Source organism: Thalassophryne amazonica, chromosome 14, assembly GCF_902500255.1.
Source record: "Thalassophryne amazonica chromosome 14, fThaAma1.1, whole genome shotgun sequence".
NCBI classification, from domain to species: Eukaryota; Metazoa; Chordata; class Actinopteri; order Batrachoidiformes; family Batrachoididae; genus Thalassophryne; species Thalassophryne amazonica.
The window spans coordinates 70,120,860-70,144,007 of NC_047116.1; positions in this window are offsets into that span (position 1 = coordinate 70,120,860).

Sequence of the window (23,148 nt, forward strand, 5' to 3'; positions counted from 1 at the left end):
GCTCAGCCTCTGTGCTCTCATCATTTTGGCTTTGATGAAGCTGTACTGACTCTGGTTTTTCATCATCATTTTCACTCTTCACAGGGACGGTAGTCAAACTAAACCTGGTGAGATCGGCCTCCTCCAGCTGCTGAAGCTGCTCTCCCTGCTGACTTATCCACAGCCTCTCTTCTTCTTTAATGTCCTCCTGGTCAACACTCAGATTCCATTTCTGGTGTTCAGGGAGAATTTCTTCTTTAATCACCAACAACGGCTGCATGTCTGCAAAGAAACAAACAAATTAACAATAAATGTTAAAACAACACTCATTGGAATAAAGAAGCAGAGTGGTGAGTTTGACCTGGTGATAGTAAGTTATTGCACTGATGGAACTGAAAGTGGAATTGTACATCAGGATTTGTTTCAAATTTCACAAATTTTAATTCACGTCTTTGTCTTCCACAACTGACGACTGTAATGTTTATTTTCTAGACTGCCACAAAATAGATGGTGTGGAGGTGTCGTCACGGATCCCGTGATATGTGGTCACATGACATCAACTTCCTTGTGGCATGAACTGCAAATGTGCTCTTTCGCTTTATTTACATCTGTTTACACATTTATACCAACATGGTGTTTCACTGGTGTGCTTAGTGGTGTGCAGAGTTTAAAGGTAGAACGTTTCTAGACATCCAGCAGGTCAGTCTCTAAGGTCGGCTGACCAGCTGCTCTGGCAAGTGCCAAGTTCGAAAGAAAGCTCAAGGGGCACAGGGCTTTTTCTGTTATTGCTCCCAAACTGTGGAACAGCTTGCCTCTGGGTGTTAGGGAGGCACCCTCATTGGTTATTTTTAAGGTTCGTTTAAAAACGTATCTTTTTTCTTTGGCTTTCAACACCAATGAGGCTTAATTTGATAATTTTTATTTGCACTTTAGTGGTTCTTTTTTAATCATATTGTGTTTTAATTTGTATTATGTTAGTAATGTATAGCACCTTATGTCAGTGCTGGCTGTTTTAACCCTCTGGGGTCCGAGGGCATTTTTTGGACAGTTCACTCGCCCGGTATAAATGTTTTATTACTGCTGTTAACAGCTCTCCCTGCATCCCACAATCAAGTTTTATGTCTCTTTTTTCAGGACAACCTGTGTTTTCAGCATATATATGTTTTTGTTGTGTTTTATAAGTGTAATAAAGGTTTACAATCAAAAATAGGCAAGGAAAAAAATAAAGTGAAAAATTATTTTCCACACACATTTAGACAAAACACACAAACTATAATAAACAACTGTTCGAAGACTTTATAAAGGTAATCTGAGGTCTTGTGTGAAAGTCTGTACAACAAAAAGGTTCAAACAATAAACACAAATGCACATTTTGAACAATATATACAAAATAGTCTATGCGTTTTGTTGTCCATTGATATGGTAAACAGTGCTTTATGCAGAGAAAGCAACAGAGTTATCCAGTAACATTTACATGCAAACTAGTGGAGCAATCCTGATAGTTACACACTCTTTGTTTGAGCACGTGAAATTGTCATCAGAGGCTCTCCGTCTGCTCCTGCTTTCAATGATTGCTGTGCGTAATGGCGCAGGGCACACTGAGTATGTACTAATAGTATGTACTCAATGGAGCACCAACGGGGCTATTCAAATGGGCCAACTAGTAACACATCACTTTTGAAAACAATCTTTGGCTTTTCACATGAGGTAAATCTGCTCTACCATTGGATTTTTGGAAAACCATGTGACGGTGAACCAATTCCGATTGGACACTCATATTGCGCACGTCATCACACAGCTTCTATGAGGAGTACAAAGATGGCTGATGGCTGGCTCAAACGTCCGTGGAGTTAACTTTTCAGCAAAAAAAAAAAGTAAGTTTCTATCTCATATCATTCAAAAGTTATTTATAATTTAGTAAAGCTTGGTCTTAGCCGTCGTATATGATGGCGTCGGCCCCAGAGGGTTAAAGTGCTTTATAAATAAAGTTGGTACATAATGGTAAAATTGTGATGAAGGTTTCGTTGGGCTCCAGAAGCTTTTTAGATCCCGTCTCAGCTCTTTGCTGCCCCCTTGTTTCATGCATTAATTTATGAGAATGCACCATATTTCTGTCTGCACTGAGCTCTGGGTCTCTGGAACTCTCTCCTCCTTTGAGGTACTGTTACTGTGCTCACCATCTCTTTGTCTCACTCCCTTGAGCTGTTCACAGACTAGACACTGTTCCAGGTTCTGAAGGTTCCTTCCAGGACCTGTAGGTCATGAGCTGCTGATGCTGCTTCCTCAGACCTTTGAGTTTTATTAAGGTTTTGTCATTCAGATTATGAGCTAATGTGGTGGACTGCATCTCACAATGTGCAGCCCAACAAGAGGCTGAAAATTAGGTTGCCAGGAAAAATTTAGTTTTAAATATGTTCACATTTCAGGGAATGTAGTTAATATTTTACTGATTACTAATTATTTATTTACCCGCAATATTCTTTTTAAGAATCCCTTTGGTCTGCAGGTCTAATAATCCCGTCCAGACCAAGCAAGCAAGGTTAATCATTTCTTTATTATATGGCTGTTCGGAGCTGTGTTTTCATCTTGTTGGTCTTCATTTTGCATGTCCAGTTTGAAATGGTTTGCTGTTAATTCACCAAATTCAAACTCACTGGTGTAATAAAATTCACTCAGAGAATGTTCCTCTTCATCACTCATAATTTCTTTGACCACTTTTTGTTTTGTTTTATTTCGCGCAATGAAAATTGTAAACAAAGTCATAAATCTGATACACGATTCAGACCGACTGTCATGTAACGGTCGGATATGAGAAAATGTCAGACCGGAAAGCAGCCAATCAGAGCGCACGTACTGTCATAGCTATATAATAAAATGTGATATTTCCAGATTACAGATATTGTACTGATTTATGCTAAAATTTATGAAAAGAATTGTGTCTAAACATTTGGTGAAAACTATAGTTGGGTGCATCAGTTCTAAACCAGTGATGCTTCCCGGCCTGACCTGAAGATGGGTGCTAGCATGAAGAAGGTTGCTAGTTTAGTCTGTTAGCACCACTCATGCTAACAGACTAAACTGACTGCTACCACAGAAAAAGACTAAAAGAAAGTTAAAGACTGTTTCCGGGACCAGACTTCCATCACAGCTTTTCTTTCTCTTTTGCAAACCCACATTTCTGCATACTTCCACATTTACACTATTCAGGTCGACATGTCACAACTGGTAGCAAAGTCGGCCGTTAACGCAACCAAGTTACCAAGGAAGTAGAGGAATACCCAATGAGGAAAATATTTTATGGAGTTAAAATTGTCTCATTAATATTTGTAAATGCACACAGGGTGATCTACAAATAATCATTGATTTGCAAATGGTTGTGGTCGTTGAGCTTCTTTCAAAGTAAAACATCGTAAATGTGCCACAGTGTTGTGTGCCAGAATGTGTCAATTCGCCCGATTGGGGTTTCAAATCCCGCAAAATCTCGCAAAACTTTGAAGAGGTTGCCACGCTGCAAGATGTCATCAACACTGACAAATGCATTGAGATGCTCTGATCAGGCTGCATTTTAACATTGCAATATAAAACTCTGTATATTGTGTCTACAACTATATTATATGGGTTTACAGACATTGTCAACGTGTGAGAAGCTAAGGTTGCTTCTCCGTTATTTTCAATGGGAATCACTGTGAGCTGCGATCGCTTCCTGTTCGTGCCGTTCTGGGGGAAGTGAAGTTTGCTCTTTAACGTCCTGCTTATTGTCGCTTAAATCAAATCAAATCAATTTTATTTATATAGCGCCAAATCACGAACAAACAGTTGCCCCAAGGCACTTTATATTGTAAGGCAAAAGCCATACAATAATTACAGAAAAACCCCAACGGTCAAAACGACTCCCTGTGAGCAAGCACTTGGCGACAGTGGGAAGGAAAAACTCCCTTTTAACAGGAAGAAACCTCCAGCAGAACCAGGCTCAGGGAGGGGCAGTCTTCTGCTGGGACTGGTTGGGGCTGATGGGAGAGAATCAGGAAAAAGACATGCTGTGGAAGAGAGCAGCGGTCAATCACTAATGATTAAATGCAGAGTGGTGAATACAGGTCAAAAAGAGGTGAATAAAAAGAAACACTCAGTGCATCCTGGGAACCCCCCAGCAGTCTAAGTCTATAGCAGCATAACTAAGGGATGGTTCAGGGTCTCCTGATCCAGCCCTAATTATAAGCTTTAGCAAAAAGGAAAGTTTTAAGCCTGGTAAGTAAGGTGTCTGTCTCCCTGATACGAATTGGGAGCTGGTTCCACAGGAGAGGAGCCTGAAAGCTGAAGGCTCTGCCTCCCATTCTACTCTTAAAAACCCTAGGAACTACAAGTAAGCCTGCAGTCTGAGAGCAAAACGCTCTATTGGGGTGATATGGTACTATGAGGTCCCTAAGATAAGATGGGACCTGATTATTCAAAACCTTATAAGTAAGAAGAAGAATTTTAAATTCTATTCTAGAATTAACAGGAAGCCAATGAAGAGATGCCAATATGGGTGAAATATGCTCTCTCCTTCTAGTCCCCGTCAGTACTCTAGCTGCAGCATTTTGAATTAACTGAAGGGTTTTCAGGGAACTTTTAGGACAACCTGATAATAATGAATTACAATAGTCCAGCCTAGAGGAAATAAATGCATGAATTAGTTTTTCAGCATCACTCTGAGACAAGACCTTTCTAATTTTAGAGATACTGCGCAAATGCAAAAAAGCAGTCCTACATATTTGCTTAATATGCGCATTGAATGGCATATCCTGATCAAAAATGACTCCAAGATTTCTCACAGTATTACTAGAGGTCAGGGTAATGCCATCCAGAGTAAGGATGTGGTCAGACACCATGTTTCTAAGATTTGTGGGGCCACGTACAATAACTTCAGTTTTATCTGAATTTAAAAGCAGGAAATTAGAGGTCATCCATGTCTTTATGTCTGTAAGACATTCCTGCAGTTTAACTAATTGGTGTGTGTCCTCTGGCTTCATGGATAGATAAAGCTGGGTATCATCTGCGTAACAATGAAAATTTAAGCAATGCTTTCTAATAATACTGCCTAAGGGAAGCATGTATAAAGTGAATAAAATTGGTCCAAGCACAGAACCTTGTGGAACTCCATAATTAACCTTAGTCTGTGAAGAAGACTCCCCATTTACATGAACAAATTGTAATCTATTAGATAAATATGATTCAAACCACCGCAGCGCAGTGCCTTTAATACCTATGGCATGCTCTAATCTCTGTAATAAAATTTCATGGTCAACAGTATCAAAAGCAGCACTGAGGTCTAACAGGACAAGCACAGAGATGAGTCCACTGTCTGAGGCCATAAAAAGATCATTTGTAACCTTCACTAATGCTGTTTCTGTACTATGATGAATTCTAAAACCTGACTGAAACTCTTCAAATAGACCATTCCTCAGCAGATGACCAGTTAGCTGTTTTACAACTACCCTTTCAAGAATTTTTGAGAGAAAAGGAAGGTTAGAGATTGGCCTATAATTAGCTAAGATAGCTGGGTCAAGTGATGGCTTTTTAAGTAATGATTTAATTACTGCCACCTCAAAAGCCTGTGGTACATAGCCAACTAATAAAGATAGATTGATCATATTTAAGATCGAAGCATTAATTAATGGTAGGGCTTCCTTGAGCAGCCTGGTAGGAATGGGGTCTAATAGACATGTTGATGGTTTGGATGAAGTAACTAATGAAAATAACAATCGGAGAGAAAGAGTCTAACCAAATACCAGCATTACTGAAAGCAGCCAAAGATAACGATATGTCTTTGGGATGGTTATGAGTAATTTTTTCTCTAATAGTTAAAATTTTATTAGCAAAGAAAGTCATGAAGTCATTACTAGTTAAAGTTAAAGGAATACTCGGCTCAATAGCGCTCTGACTCTTTGTCAGCCTGGCTACAGTGCTGAAAAGAAACTTGGGGTTGTTCTTATTTTCTTAAATTAGTGATGAGTAGCAAGATGTCCTAGCTTTACAGAGGGCTTTTTTATAGAGCAACAGACTCTTTTTCCAGGCTAAGTGAAGATCTTCTAAATTAGTGAGACGCCATTTCCTCTCCAACTTACGGGTTATCTGCTTTACGGGTTATACCACGGAGTCAGGCACTTCTGATTTAAGGCTCTCTTTTTCAGAGGAGCTACAGCATCCAAAGTTGTCTTCAATGAGGATATAAAACTATTGACGAGATAATCTATCTCACTCACAGAGTTTAGGTAGCTACTCTGCACTGTGTTGGTATATGGCATTGGAGAACATAACAAAGAAGGAATCATATCCTTAAACCTAGTTACAGCGCTTTCAAAAAGACTTCTACTGTAATGTAGTGATATTAAGCTCAAGTCAGTCTGCTCGACACTGCATCAAGCTTTTTGAACCAGAAGTGTCAGTGAGCAGCGTTTCGAGCACGCCCCCATCACATGACCACTGCGAGCGAGGCCTCGTTACCTCACACCACGTGTCGAGCTTCGTGGAAAATTCGAATAATCTGGGTGTTTCAATACGATCTGCCGAGTATTTAAATGAGATCTGAATTGCAGCTCAAACTGTGGGTTTTTGAGAGGAGGAGATTGCTAGCGACACTGTTATTGCCAATCACCACGTGAACTGGAGCCAAGGAAAGCAATAGTTTATATTTAGGTCTAGTTTAGAGTTCATTTAGTATAGTTAGCTACATACACATAGGATCTAACATAGACAGACACACACCATACACAACAGGCATCCATTCGTATACAACATTTATTCACAAAGTACATCAACACAGGTTAGACTATATATTATAGGTAGATCAGAGACTGAGCTGAGTGACTGAAGAGCTGTGATTCTGTTGAAGTGAAAGGTGTGAGAAAGGTGAGTGTGTGTGAGAGAGTGAGTAGTGGTGAGGAAGGGACATGGAGCACCAGTTCCAAAAAGGGCACGATCCATTGCTTGGGAGCACTTTGATCTAATAAGCCCCAAAAAGGTCAAGTGCTTCATTTATGCTCAAGAGCTGAGGTACAGTAACCATACGTCTTTAATGCTGCGACACCTGAGGTCCAAACATCCTGAGACGTCAATGGCTGCTGCTTCTGTTGCTGCTCCTAGAGCAGGAATCAGGCCATGTAAGCTGTATTTTACTCTTTATGTAAGATTAAAACATACTCGTAAAAATAGCTCAGCATGTCATACTGTATTTCCATTAAAGGCAGACAATCTGACTTGGATGAGGCACTGGTGGACTATGTTGTGGAAGATGCACAACCATTCAAAACAGTGGAGAGCAAAACCTTCAGGGCTTTACTACAAAGGTTTGACCCAACATATGCCTACCTCCAGAGGAGAAGACCGGCTCAAATACTGGGTGACACGAGTCAGTCTATCCCAATTTACAGAGAATGGCAAAAAAATATTTGTCGATGCCAGCAACATCAGTGCCTTGTGAGCGGGTCTTCTCCAAAGCTGGAGAGGTGGTGAGGCAGAAGAGGAGCCGATTAAAGTCCAGCACCGTTGAAATTATTCTTTTTTTGAATAAAAATTGTTAAAAGTTGCACAATCACCGTCTCCTATCCCCTGTATTCTAATTTACTAATTACAGTAACATAAGCACCAGCTGCCGAAGCACGTCTTTCTCACTTTTTGTACATTTTATCCAAATATAGTTTGAGGAACTATATGTAGACTACATATAGTCTACAATAAAGGCTTTCATAACCATTATGTGTGCATCTGTAGGGACTATTTATTACATTAACAAAGACACAATAATACATATGACTGTTTTTATTATTATTATTTTTCAAGAACAAACCACATCAGTCATGAATTAATGCAACATTTCTCAGGGCACTCAAGGTAATTCTCAAAGCAATCCAGCAGATGTCACCCTTCAAACTGTTCAAACGCGTTGAAGCAGTGTTGATTTTCAGCCAGTTGTGTTGCAGTGGCTCATTGGTTCATGAGGCTTTGAAACTGCCATCACTACTGTAATGAAACTTATTCCCCACTGCTGGGTAGTCCATTAAAGTAAATGTAAATGTTATTAAGAAATGATCAGACAGAAGGGGGTTTTCAGAGAATACTGTTAAGTCTTGAATTTCCATACCATAAGTCAGAACAAGATCTAAAGTATGGTTAAAGTGGTGAGTGGACTCATTTACATTTTGAGCGAAGCCAACTGAGTCTAATAATAGATTAAATGCAGTGTTGAGGCTGTCATTCTCAGCATCTATGTGGATGTTAAAATCGCCCACTATAATTATCTTATCTGAGCTAAGCACTAAGTCAGACAAAAGGTCTGAAAATTCACAGAGAAACTCACAGTAACGACCAGGTGCACGATAGATAACAACAAATAAAACTGGTTTTTGGGACTTCCAATTTGGATGGACAAGACTAAGAGTCAAGCTTTCAAATGAATTAAAGCTCTGTCTGGGTTTTTGATTAATTAATAAGCTGGAGTGGAAGATTGCAGCTAATCCTCCCCCTCGGCTCCTGCTACGAGCATTCTGACAGTTAGTGTGACTCGGGCATGTTGACTCATTTAAACTAACATATTCATCCTGCTATAACCAGGTTTCTGTAAGGCAGAATAAATCAATATGTTGATCAATTATTATATCATTTACTAACAGGGACTTAGAAGAGAGAGACCTAATGTTTAATAAACCACATTTAACTGTTTTAGTCTGTGGTGCAGCTGAAGGTGCTATATTATTTTTTCTTTTTGAATTTTTAGCAGGGGTGGTGGCCAAGTGGTTAATGCGCTTGGTTTCAGTTCGGAAGGTTCTGGGTTCAAATCCCACCCCTGCCACATTTCTCCATGTAATGTGGAGTTGCGTCAGGAAGGGCATCTGGCATAAAACCTGTGCCAAATCAACATGCAGATCCACCTTGGATTTGCTGTGGCGACCCCGAGTGCAAACAAGGGAGCAGCCGAAGGGACTTACTATGCTTAAATAGATTTTTACTGGTTGTTGGTGGCCTGGGAGCAGGCACCGTCTCTACGGGGATGGGGTATTGGGGGGATGGCAGGGGGAGAGAAGCTGCAGAGAGGTGTGTAAGACTACAACTCTGTTAAGCTTACAACACTGTTTGTCCGATTTGTTCCAGAGTAATATATAAAATGTCTGAAATTTGTTTTGCGTTTATTAAATTACATGCAGATTAAACGTAGCAGACACGGATTATTTGGTATATTTGTTTTAGCAAGTTTTCAGGGTCTCATGCATGCAGTCTCTTATTAACGTGATGAAAAGCATAAAAAAAAATTACATTTTGGTAGGATAATGTTCATTTGCAATTGTCATCATCTGGACTCTCTATGCTGTTTTGCCTGCAGTGACTCTCTCTGGCGTGAAAGGAATTATGAGATATCTCAATAGGGCGAACTGGTCGGAAACATTACCGGAGCTGCCGTTTTATAGATTCCCAACCGATGACGAACAGAAACAGAAGTGGCTACAACTGATCAGGTAGGCCCCCTACCCAAGCCTGTTTGTTTTGATTGCTGATGCTGTGGCGGCTGTTCCGACCATTTATGAAATGAATCTCACCAATTTACATAACCATAAGTGTTATGTTTGGACCCGGAAACAGATTTATCACGTGATTCATCATGTCAGAGCTTAACAGTCCCATAGATCTGGCAGAGATAGATGTACATACGAGTACAGTGTAGTCGTATGTACAGTGCAGTCACTTGCCCAGTTCCGGATCACTGCTGTACTATTTGCGCCGCCGTTTCTCGTAATCAGCATGAATAAGCTAATACTTGGTATCAATGGAAAGACATGTTTTGTCTACAAACGACCACAAGCTCAACCGGATCCAGCCATCTTTGTGATCAGCAAAGGAATCAAAAAATCCGGTGTCTTCACACTTTAAGTAGAAGGGCTACCCCATCCAAACTTCTTCAGCTAGATAACATCCAAATACCCAATACAACAATACCCAATAAAAGACATTCAGTTGCATTATGGCTCCATATAGCAGGACTTTAAAAAAGGTGATCTGGAACTGGGCAACCGTCTGTACAATGAACAGCACATTCAGTAATAAAAACATTCACAATCAGGAAAAAATAGCCAAAACGCTCAGAAAAAAAACCTACAATAAAATGCAGCAGCCAATCACATCTACTGCTCACACCGATCAACAGCAAAGACACCTGATGATGTCATGTAGCCTAGCGGTGGGCGATGTAGCCTCAAAATTATCCATTAGACTCTATAACCCCTCCCTCTGACACTCATTAACGTAACAGCTGCCCCCTCCGTCTCATCAATCCTCCTTTTTATGCTCCTCAAATGTCCAATAGTAACATGTCTGCAGCTGCTCACGTCGAAGAACTCTTCCACTATGAGAATGTGCAATAAATCATTTGCATGTGTGATATTATCAACACTATCAGGAACCATAATTCACCCTCAGTTTTCAAGAGGTTTTTAAAGTCATCTTATCTGTATAGATCTTCAATTTTATTTTCTTCTAATATGGTTATTTTTATTACAAAGCAGCGTGGGGAACAGTGCGCTGAGAGTTCAGCAGTTTGGAGTCATGATGTTGATTCATGAGCTTCAGATTTTATTTTGTGCGCATAGTTCCATTTTTGTGTGTTAAAAAAGGAGGAATAACTGTATCGATTGATCGGCTTCATCAGTCCATCATCAAGCTGAACTGTCCATTTATCATCATAAAGCACAGTTTGTCTTATTTATCTTTGCTGATATTTGGTGTTCAGTCTATAATAAGAACTCCAACACAAACTAACAGCTATCATTTGGATGCGGTGGAGTTGGTCTGAAATAAAGTTTAGTGGACAAACCTGCTCTGGATCAGCGAACTTCAGGCTTGAAAAACAGCATCCAGCATGTTGACTAGTTTCTTCCTTTCTTATATCCACTCGTTTCTTCTTGCTGCTCTGCGATCTGTTTGTTTCTACCAACTTAAATATCTCGGCATTAGCAGTTAGCCGCTGTTTCAACAACCTTCTCAGCTGTTCCACCTTTTCGCGATAACTTCGCCTTTTCTTCTTCTTCCGGTTTACTGCCGACCTTTGTGCTTCTGGAGCCTTTCAAAAAACATATTCAAGGATCACAGAGTGAAGTTTGATCTGTTCAGAAAAGAGTTTCCAGCGTGTGCAGCTGACTAGCTTTAGCCTCAGCCGACAACAGGAAACTTCTTCTTCGTTGGATTCTTATTCTTCTTCTGTGACGTTTAATGACAGCTTGCAATCTTAGTGCATTGCCGCCATCTACTGGACTGAGGTGTGATCACTTTGGGATGTCAATGAACGACTAAATTAAAAAAAAACAAAAAAAAAAAAACTAGTCTCCTCGCAATTTGAGTTTTCTTCAGAAAATCTGTAACTGCTTTGGCTGTGAACTGTGAACCAGGTAAACTAAGTAAGTTGCTCAATGAAACAGAGTTCTTTGTTACGCTCTTCCTCTCTCTCTCTGCAGAGTACTGGCAACATGTCAGGAGTACATGCTCTACTGTTTCTGCCTCTCTGCAGTATGGACACATCCCCGTCGCATGCGTCCCTATTATAAGACCGCTGTTCAGTGCTGTGTGTCTTATTCTTAACCTGGTGGACCAGGTGTCCTCCTGGCGCATGAACTGAATTTTTTAACTGCTACCATTGGTTGAATACTGTATAGATGCCTGCCCTTCTCCCCCTTATCCCATTTGTCTTGCCAAAGTTTCTGAGTACCGTCTTTGATAACTGATTTGAATTCTGACTTACCAAGTGGGACCGGTACCTCTACTTGCTCTGCTGCTGTTTTGCCAACTTGTCTGCCTTCTCATTGCCCGCAATGCCAGTATGAGCTGGAACCCCAGTGAAATGTAAAGTCAGATTTAACTGAGTCAATCTAAAATTCAACTGAAAAACTTCATCTAGAAGATCCTGTCTACATGCACAATTCCCTGTCTCGATGCTCATCAAAGAGGACATAGAATCTGTACAAATCACAGGTTTATATGGCTTAACTTCTTCTAGCTACTGTAGCACTGTAATAATGGCCATGATTTCTGCAGAGAATATTGAAAGGTGATCTGAGTCCTTTTCTGAATTGAAATATGTTTTGGAATGTATACAGCCACCCCTGTTTTACCTGATGGGTCTTTGGATGCATCTGTGTATATCTGTATTGCATCATCATATATCTAAATACTGTTGAACAGAAAAGGTTGTCGTAGCTATGTTTTTTGTCTCCAGGTTAATTTTAGGTGAGCAGAAGAACCAAGGTGGAATTGCACTTAAGTTGACAGAGTTATTGCAAGGCATTGTATTGATTCCCATATCATCTGCCTCTGTATTGCTGTTCCATCCAAAATTAGAAGTCACCGGGTGCCCATATTCCCAGAAATCCTCCAACACTTGCTTTGTAGGATGTGTAGCCTCATGCCCTTGTAAATATACCCAGTAAGCTAGTGAGAGTTTCAACCTTCTAAGACTTAAAGGCATCTAGGGCTGGAACTGGCGATGTTCTGAAGGCTCCACAACACAGTTGAAGAGCTTTGGCTTGCCCCCTCACTCGAAGAAATAAAATACTGAATTTAAATGATAAAGTTAAGATAACTTTTTCCACATAACTTTGTCAATTAAGTAATAATGTTTCATTTGATTTAATTAATTTCAACTACAATATTGTTTTGCACTTAACTGACAGTGTTATGTGGAAAAAGTGACCTTAACTTTATCAATTAAATTGTCAGGAACTGTGAGGACTTGGCATGACAGGCAGGTGGACACAAATGCAGACTCATGGCTCAGAGGACGGATTTAGAAAAAGGTTTAATTCAAAAAACAGGCTCTGGTCGATACACAGGGTCACAAGCAGGCAGGCAGAGGTACAGACAGTCGTGAGGCGGTGGCGTGGTCAGTAACGAGCAGAGTTCCAGCACTGGCAAACAGGTGTATCAGAGGAGGCAAAAACGGAGTCCAACAAACAAGCAGGGTTCAGGCACAGAGAAGCAGGTTAACAGGCTCAGGCAAAAAAGCAAGGTCAAAACAGGTGAAGGTCGTACACGGCAAGAAAAACAGACTATGGCAGAAAACACGAGAGGCTTGGAACGAGGCAATATGCACAACGAACTAGCAGTGAGCTGTTGAAGACAAGGGGTTTAAATCAGAGGATAATCAGGGCGTGATGAGATGCAGGTGCAGGAAAGAAGGCGTGGCTGAGTGAGACGAGTGGAGTGACAGGTGGGCGTGTCAGACAAAAGCAGGAAAAAGAGGAATATGACAGTGACAGAACAAATGTTAAACAATAAGGAAATAATGATACCTAGAATACAAATGTGGTAACAGAATAAACAAAGGCAGAAACAGAACAGAAAATTAAAGGCTGGACCTAACCTAGATGAGAACTCAGCATGTGGCAGGAGTGTACAGAAAACCCTGATTTACAAATGTGCTCAAGACAGTGACTGAATAACCAGAAAGTAAAGGATGAAGACTAAACTAGAACAGAACTCAATAAGTGGCTGAAGTGTAACAGATAATCCTCAAAACTTAATGTGATAACACAGTATGACTGAATAAAAAGCAGAGACTAAACTATAACAGAACTTAACGTGGCTGAAATGTAACAGATCATAAAACCAAGACCAAAGTGGAAGAAACAGAAAATAAACATTCAGGGTCAGACAGAAGGACAAAGAGAGGAAACAGACAGAGACTGAGGGACAAAACCAGATTCGGGGCAGGTCCAGGGCTAAAACATGACATAAATTCAACATTTTATGTCTAAGACTGGTTTCATAGACTGTGTCCAGTTCAGCTAACACAGTTTTTGCTGCAGATTTATAAACTATACATCCATAATCAAGAATCGACTGGATTACAACAGTGTAAATTCTTTTTAATGAAGAACCAGACGCCCCCCCAGCTGTACCCTGACAGACACCTCAAGAGATTTATTGCTTTTTACACTTGTCTGAAATTTTTCAGACATGAGTTCCAAAAGTGAGCTTGCTGTCCAACCACACACCAAATATGACAGTTCCTTAACCTTTTTAAGAGATCATTCATATAACTTGAGGTCTATTATGGGGTTTACCCTTTTCATAGTAAAACAAACCAATTGAGTTTTCTCCACCAAAAAGCGGAACCTCCAGTCAAATGACCATTGTTCAACCTGGTTTATTGCTATTTGCATCCTTTTCTGAGGTTATCAGTATTATGGCCCTTAACCCACAGTGCCCCATCATCAGCATATAACACTGTTAACCCTCTGATTCACTCCATCAAAAACACAATTAATAATAATATTGAACAAAACTGGACTGCATACACTTCCTTATGGAGTGCCATTCTCTACTGCATATGTATTGGATGTCTCTGACCCCACCCTGACCTCTATGGTTCTACTCATTAAAAAAAATCTTTGATCCAGTTAAACATTTTGCCACCTATGTCCATTTTATTTAACTTCAGTAAAAGTCCTTCTTTCCATAACATGTCATAAGCTTTTTCTATATCTATATCTATATCTATACTTTTCTATAGTTTGCCAAAACAGATTCTTTGTTGACCTGTGCTTTACGTACTTCGTTCTCTAGGCTAACTGCAGGATCCATAGCAGTTCTTCCTTCATGGAACCCACCCTGGAAAGGTGTGATCAACCTTCTGCTTTCTAGCTTGTACATTAACCTCTTAGTAATCATCTTCTCCATCAATTTGCACAAGTTAGACATCAAGGCTATTGGTCTGTAGCTTTTGACATCTGTCTTATCTTTGCCTGGTTTCCCTACAGAAACTATCACAGAATGTTTCCATCCAAAGGCCAGCTTTCCTTGCTGCCAAATTTTGTTATACAAAATCAGAATCGAAGTTTTCGCCACATCGGATAATTCCTCAATCATTTTATAACAAATCCCATCATTCCCAGGTGAAGTATTCTTAACACCTTTTAGCGCTCTCTTTAATTCAAACAACATAAAGTCCGCATCTAGTGAGCTCACACCCACGACCTTCATCCCCAGCAATTCTTTATTGTCTTTAATGGTTTAACTCTTTTAGCTAACTCCTCATTGGAGAGATTTTGTTAACTATGTATCTTAACAAAAGACCTCACAAGCAACTCAGCTCTTTCCCTACTGGTTACTGCCTCTGTACCATTATCCAAAAGAATTGGTAATGAAAAGTCCCTTCTTATACCACCCATCTTTCTGATCATTCCCCATATGTCCTTAACTTTTATTCCTGACCCAATGTTACTACAGAAGTTTCTCCAGTACTTCCTTTTAGCCTCTCTTATAATCCTTTTGGCTTTAGCTTGCACTCTTTTATATGCCATTAAATTATCAAATGAATGATTAGCCTTAACACTTTTAAGGGCTTTATTCCTGTTTCTCACAGCCTCTCTGCACTCATCAGACCACCATGGCACCATTTTCCTCTTCTTGGATCCAGATGTTTTACCTATTGTCTCTTCCGCTGTTTCATACTGACGATCATATTATTCAGGTCCTCAATATCATCACTCAGGGTAGACATGCCTTCGGTAAGCTTGCTACTAGCCTTAAAATTATACAGCCCCCATTTAGCCTCTCTCATCTTCCATCTTGGAATCCAATTGTCTTCTACACTTACATTTTGGTTCCTTATCTTTATCCAGACAGGGTAGTGATATCTACCCATCACATCAATGCTACTCACATCCCATGTGCAGGTACCTGCTAGTTGTCTTGAAACAAAAGTAAGATTTAATGCTGACTCTGCACCATGAGTACCTAGTGCCTCTTTCATCATTTAGACACACTAACACATTATCTTCCAAAAACGTCTCAATGATATACCCATTTCCATCTGTTTTAACACTCCCCCACAGGGTACTATGCATTAAAATCTCCACATATTATACCTTTGGAATTCTCCACACCACCTACATCATCCAACATTTCTCTAGTTAGTTTTTGACAAGGATCATAAAAATTAATTATTCTGACTTCTGTTAACCAAGACTCCTGAATGCAGATAATGTGAGGTTTATCCTGTTGCTCCTCAATGTGTAGTTTAAGATCTTGCCCATTGGCAATTAGGCTCAAAAATGTTTAACATCCTGACTCTCCAGCACATGTTGACTGTGAGTCTGATATCCCTGTTATAAGTGTTGCATTGATGAGCTCTACTGACAGTTCTTCCATATCCAAGTATTTTTCCGCTGCTTTTGCTATGATCTTAGTTCTCACTGTTCAGCTACTTGTTTGGGCAGAACAGTTGATAATTTCCACCATAAATGCTACAAACTTTCTCTTTTCCACTATAAGTGTATCTTTAGACACACTGCAGTGATCATGTGCACTCTGAAATGGGGGTTGAGTCACAAGTGCTGTCCTACTGCTGTTATCAGATTTCACTTTCCTAATTCCTAGTCTTACACACCTCTCTGCAGCTTCTCTCCCCCTGCCATCCCCTCATTACCCCATCCCCGTAGAGACGGTGCCTGCTCCCAGACCACCAATAACCAGCAAAAATCTATTTAAGCATAAAAATTCAAAAAGAAAAAATAATATAGCACCTTCAACTGCACCACAGACTAAAACAGTTAAATGTGGTCTATTAAACATCTTCTAAGTCCCTGTTGGTAAATGATATAATAATTGATCAACATATTGATTTATTCTGCCTTACAGAAACCTGGTTATAGCAGGATGAATATGTTAGTTTAAATGAGTCAACACCCCCGAGTCACACTAACTGTCAGAATGCTCGTAGCACGGGCCGGGGCGGAGGATTAGCAGCAATCTTCCATTCCAGCTTATTAATTAATCAAAAACCCAGACAGAGCTTTAATTCATTTGAAAGCTTGACTCTTAGTCTTGTCCATCCAAATTGGAAGTCCCAAAAAACAGTTTTATTTGTTATTATCTATCGTCCACCTGGTCGTTACTGTGAGTTTCTCTGTGAATTTTCAGACCTTTTGTCTGACTTGGTGCTTAGCTCAGATAAGATAATTATAGTGGGCGATTTTAACATCCACACAGATGCTGAGAATGACAGCCTCAACACTGCATTTAATCTATTATTAGACTCTATTGGCTTTGCTCAAAAAGTAAATGAGTCCACCCACCACTTTAATCATATCTTAGATCTTGTTCTGACTTATGGTATGGAAATAGAAGACTTAACAGTATTCCCTGAAAACTCCCTTCTGTCTGATCATTTCTTAATAACATTTACATTTACTCTGATGGACTACCCAGCAGTGGGGAATAAGTTTCATTACACTAGAAGTCTTTCAGAAAGCGCTGTAACTAGGTTTAAGGATATGATTCCTTCTTTATGTTCTCTAATGCCATATACCAACACAGTGCAGAGTAGCTACCTAAACTCTGTAAGTGAGATAGAGTATCTCGTCAATAGTTTTACATCCTCATTGAAGACAACTTTGGATGCTGTAGCTCCTCTGAAAAAGAGAGCTTTAAATCAGAAGTGCCTGACTCCGTGGTATAACTCACAAACTCGTAGCTTAAAGCAGATAACCCGTAAGTTGGAGAGGAAATGGCGTCTCACTAATTTAGAAGATCTTCACTTAGCCTGGAAAAAGAGTCTGTTGCTCTATAAAAAAGCCCTCCGTAAAGCTAGGACATCTTTCTACTCATCACTAATTTAAGAAAATAAGAACAACCCCAGGTTTCTTTTCAGCACTGTAGCCAGGCTGACAAAGAGTCAGAGCTCTATTGAGCTGAGTATTCCATTAACTTTAACTAGTAATGACTTCATGACTTTCTTTGCTAACAAAATTTTAACTATTAGAGAAAAAATTACTCATAACCATCCCAAAGACGTATCGTTATCTTTGGCTGCTTTCAGTGATGCCGGTATTTGGTTAGACTCTTTCTCTCCGATTGTTCTGTCTGAGTTATTTTCATTAGTTACTTCATCCAAACCATCAACATGTTTATTAGACCCCATTCCTACCAGGCTGCTCAAGGAAGCCCTACCATTATTTAATGCTTCGATCTTAAATATGATCAATCTATCTTTGTTAGTTGGCTATGTACCACAGGCTTTTAAGGTGGCAGTAATTAAACCATTACTTAAAAAGCCATCACTTGACCCAGCTATCTTAGCTAATTATAGGCCAATCTCCAACCTTCCTTTTCTCTCAAAAATTCTTGAAAGGGTAGTTGTAAAACAGCTAACTGATCATCTGCAGAGGAATGGTCTATTTGAAGAGTTTCAGTCAGGTTTTAGAATTCATCATAGTACAGAAACAGCATTAGTGAAGGTTACAAATGATCTTCTTATGGCCTCGGACAGTGGACTCATCTCTGTGCTTGTTCTGTTAGACCTCAGTGCTGCTTTTGATACTGTTGACCATGAAATTTTATTACAGAGATTAGAGCATGCCATAGGTATTAAAGGCACTGCGCTGCGGTGGTTTGAATCATATTTGTCTAATAGATTACAATTTGTTCATGTAAATGGGGAATCTTCTTCACAGACTAAAGTTAATTATGGAGTTCCACAAGGTTCTGTGCTAGGACCAATTTTATTCACTTTATACATGCTTCCCTTAGGCAGTATTATTAGATGGTATTGCTTAAATTTTCATTGTTACGCAGATGATACCCAGCTTTATCTATCCATGAAGCCAGAGGACACACACCAATTAGCTAAACTGCAGGATTGTCTTACAGACATAAAGACATGGATGACCTCTAATTTCCTGCTTTTAAACTCAGATAAAACTGAAGTTATTGTACTTGGCCCCACAAATCTTAGAAACATGGTGTCTAACCAGATCCTTACTCTGGATGGCATTACCCTGACCTCTAGTAATACTGTGAGAAATCTTGGAGTCATTTTTGATCAGGATATGTCATTCAAAGCGCATATTAAACAAATATGTAGGACTGCTTTTTTGTATTTACGCAATATCTCTAAAATCAGAAAGGTCTTGTCTCAGAGTGATGCTGAAAAACTAATTCATGCATTTATTTCCTCTAGGCTGGACTATTGTAATTCATTATTATCAGGTTGTCCTAAAAGTTCCCTAAAAAGCCTTCAGTTAATTCAAAATGCTGCAGCTAGAGTACTGACGGGGACTAGAAGGAGAGAGCATATCTCACCCATATTGGCCTCTCTTCATTGGCTTCCTGTTAATTCTAGAATAGAATTTAAAATTCTTCTTCTTACTTATAAGGTTTTGAATAATCAGGTCCCATCTTATCTTAGGGACCTCGTAGTACCATATCACCCCAATAGAGCGCTTCGCTCTCAGACTGCAGGCTTACTTGTAGTTCCTAGGGTTTGTAAGAGTAGAATGGGAGGCAGAGCCTTCAGCTTTCAGGCTCCTCTCCTGTGGAACCAGCTCCCAATTCAGATCAGGGAGACAGACACCCTCTCTACTTTTAAGATTAGGCTTAAAACTTTCCTTTTTGCTAAAGCTTATAGTTAGGGCTGGATCAGGTGACCCTGAACCATCCCTTAGTTATGCTGCTATAGATGTAGACTGCCTGGGGGTTCCCATGATGCACTGTTTCTTTCTCTTTTTGCTCTGTATGCACCACTCTGCATTTAATCATTAGTGATCGATCTCTGCTCCCCTCCACAGCATGTCTTTTTCCTGGATCTCTCCCTCAGCCCCAACCAGTCCCAGCAGAAGACTGCCCCTCCCTGAGCCTGGTTCTGCTGGAGGTTTCTTCCTGTTAAAAGGGAGTTTTTCCTTCCCACTGTAGCCAAGTGCTTGCTCACAGGGGGTCGTTTTGACCGTTGGGGTTTTACATAATTATTGTATGGCCTTGCCTTACAATATAAAGCGCCTTGGGGCAACTGTTTGTTGTGATTTGGCGCTATATAAAAAAATTGATTGATTGATTAATTGCCTCAGCGTAAGTCAACTTTTCTTTTACCTTCACATTCTGAAATTGAACTGCTCTTTTATGCACCTCACAGCCTTTATAGGCCACACTAAGCTCTCCTCCACAGTTACAGCATTTAATCTTTGCCCCTCTCTCACATTTCCCATAATCATGTTCTCCCCCACATTTAGCACAATGGAGTTTGCCCTTGCAGGCTGCTACTATATGCCTGAAACGCTGGCATCTAAAGCATCTCACTGGTGGGGGAGATATATGGCCTCACCATATATCTGACAAATCAAATTCTGACTTTTCCAGGTAGTTTGTCTTCCTCTAGAGTCACCAGAACAGACAGGCAAGGCCCCCGAACGCCATCTCTTGTGAAGGGTAACTGTTTAAATTTACTAGCACTCTGCCGACATTGACCCTAATTTGCTCTTCAGTTATGTCAGTTGACACTCCAGATATTACACCCATAACCTTCCCTCTTTCTTCCCATATCTGTAGCTTAACCGCCTTCCCAAGCAATGAGTTACATTTTATCAATCCATCTCGTAAAGTTCTAACAAACTGTACATCACATCACCTACCACCTTGTAGATAGTGTTACTAACCTTCAAGGGATTCAGTGTGCAAGGAGATTGAAATTGCAAAATTACTTTAAGCTTCGACATTTGTTTTTCCTCCCTCTTTTCACCATCGGATGGTCCTCTCTCCTCTCTAGCTCTTTTCTTGCTTCTTTGCTCTGCTGTCATCCATAGTGCACTGTCCTCGTTGTCGGTATTCAACTCATCTACCTCAGTCTCACTTCCTCCTTCTGCCTCACTTCCTCCCGGATCACACCTCAGTCCTCCAGACTCAGCCATTGGCTCTGCATCTTCAAACCATGTCCAGAGCACTGATCTGTATAGGCCCACACACTCCGTACACTCCGCTGAATAAAACTGGCGTGGGCAGTCGCATCGCCTCCTCTCTTCCCTATCTCTGCTCCAACCTTCAAAGTCCCTACTTCCCCAGACTGTGAATTCTTCAAACTATATTGGATTAACCATGGAATTGATCAGCTGGTCTCTGAATGCTACTGACACCATTTTTTCAACAAGGAGCTCAGGGCCGGGGGACCCTGCGTGCCCAGATGGAATCTACCCTGCGGGCTACATTCTTGACGCCTGGGAGACGTGGCGGGTCGCATACTTTGCGCCATTCTCTGTGGAGGACGTTGAGGATTTATTTATGTTTGGTTTCATTGTAGGAGGTCTGGTACTTATTGGTTTATGTGCTGCCTGACCTACCGGAAAATTGGCAAGATGGCTGCCACCAGAACCATGACCCCTCACCTGTCCGTCATGATTAATGAGTTGGGCAAGGTGATACATTCTCCGACTACGTTAACCCTTGAACTCAGATGCAAAATGGATAACATCTCGGAGCAAATGCACAACTTGCAAAGGAAGATGCCAGAGACCAAGGAATATTCATAATTGGATCTGGTTGTTCATGTGAAGCTGTAAAAGTGTTTTTCACTGCTCAACCATAAACATGGAAGGCTTATCAGCCTCTGAAGGACAAAACACCCCGTTGTTTTCCTCAAGACGAATTTCTACGGGCTTGGTGAACATTTGGCTGCCTCATCTTCTCTAAACTCCAGGACACATGGACAGAAACTGACTCACACATGGATAGAGACTGAAAGCATGCTCCACATTGTCCCTACCCCCATACTGTCCCCATCCACTACCCCATTCCGGCCCCCGCTCATGCCACTCCTTTCCCTCTCCGGGGGCTGTGCAGTTTTAACTGCGGTAGGTCCCCGTTCCCCCCCAAGCTGGCGGTGGTGCGACTACATGCTGCTGCGGCTCCCCCACACTCACATCGCCTCAACTCGGAAAACGGACTGTTTCAAGTTTAGTGCACATAAACAATGTCAAATATATATGTGCTGTCTTAATTCTGATGTGTACCATTATTACGGTAAACAAGTAATAATTGTGGATTAATTGTTATATTTGTCTGTGGCAATTTGAGTGTGGACATAATCTCGTTGTTGTTGCACTTGTAAAGACAATGACAATAAATCTCATCCAATCCACTGCGACCGCACATAGACAGCTAATTATTGATGTACTTAATTATTGATGATCTATAACTGATGTACGGGGTGGGCGTTTATAAGCTTTTGCTTCTGCCCACACCCTTTCAGTCGCACTAAATTGGTAAAATGTTTGAGTTATGTTCTATATGTTTTAATTTTTGTTTTCTCTTGACTTGTTTTGTAAATGAGAGATTTTGTCTGTGCGTCCGTGCTGAATAAAGATCATTCATTCATTCAAAAAAAAAAAAAAAAAAATATATATATATATATATATATATATATATATATATATATAGTCACGGAAATGACTCGGCGAATTTGCACGCACGTCTTTCATTAAAAATGTCCTTAAACAGTGGAATGTCCGCATAAAGTCCTCATGCCGGCCTCTTCTGAATCTTCTCTGTTCTCTCACGACGTCCTGGGTGAATTAAGCCTTAAATTAGTATGTTTTCAGGTCGAAACAGGCCGACGACGGTGCCTGGAAGCGCTGCAGGACGTCCCGCTCCGTGGGAAGTCCTTACACCGACAGAAACACCCCATAATCTCTCATCAGCCGTTAAACTTTTCACCGAAAACCAGCTTAATTTCTCGAATAGTGTCCACTCGGATATTCCTCACAGGTCCAGAAAAAAATTTGATAAAGCAACGCGCGCCGTCTCGAGCAGCGTGTGAAACAAAGGAATTCAGCCGAGAGGGCGGGACCACAGCTCACTCAAGGCCTGCCCACAGGGAAATGACGTCACCGACTCGCGTGAAAAAACTCACGCATGCGCACGAGGGTTCAAGCATGATTGGTGTAATCGCACGTCATTCAAATCCATATAGTTAAAAAAAAATACAAGGGTCGGTTTATTATCTAATAGACCTCGTATTATACCGCCGCGACACGCGGAATTCCTCCGCACGTCTGTCTCAATGTGCCGAAAAAGTGCTGATGTCCGCGTCTTTTCACAATTCCTGTGCTAGCCAGATGACATCCCGGATAAAACACAGCGTCCAGTTTGGAAATGAACGGCACATTCCACTGTTACAGGAGTTTTTGTCATGGAAAGAGGAGCGGAGGCTTCGTGCGTTGCGGCGGTGCTGCATGGCACAAAGTAAAGCCGTGATGAAGCCTAACAGGACATGTTCGGGCATGTCCAGGTACATCCACAATTTCTCAGATAATCACTCAATGGAAAAACCACCGACAGCTGTCTGAATGCCATCTCAAAGCCGTCCTGTGAGACCAAAACGGAGGT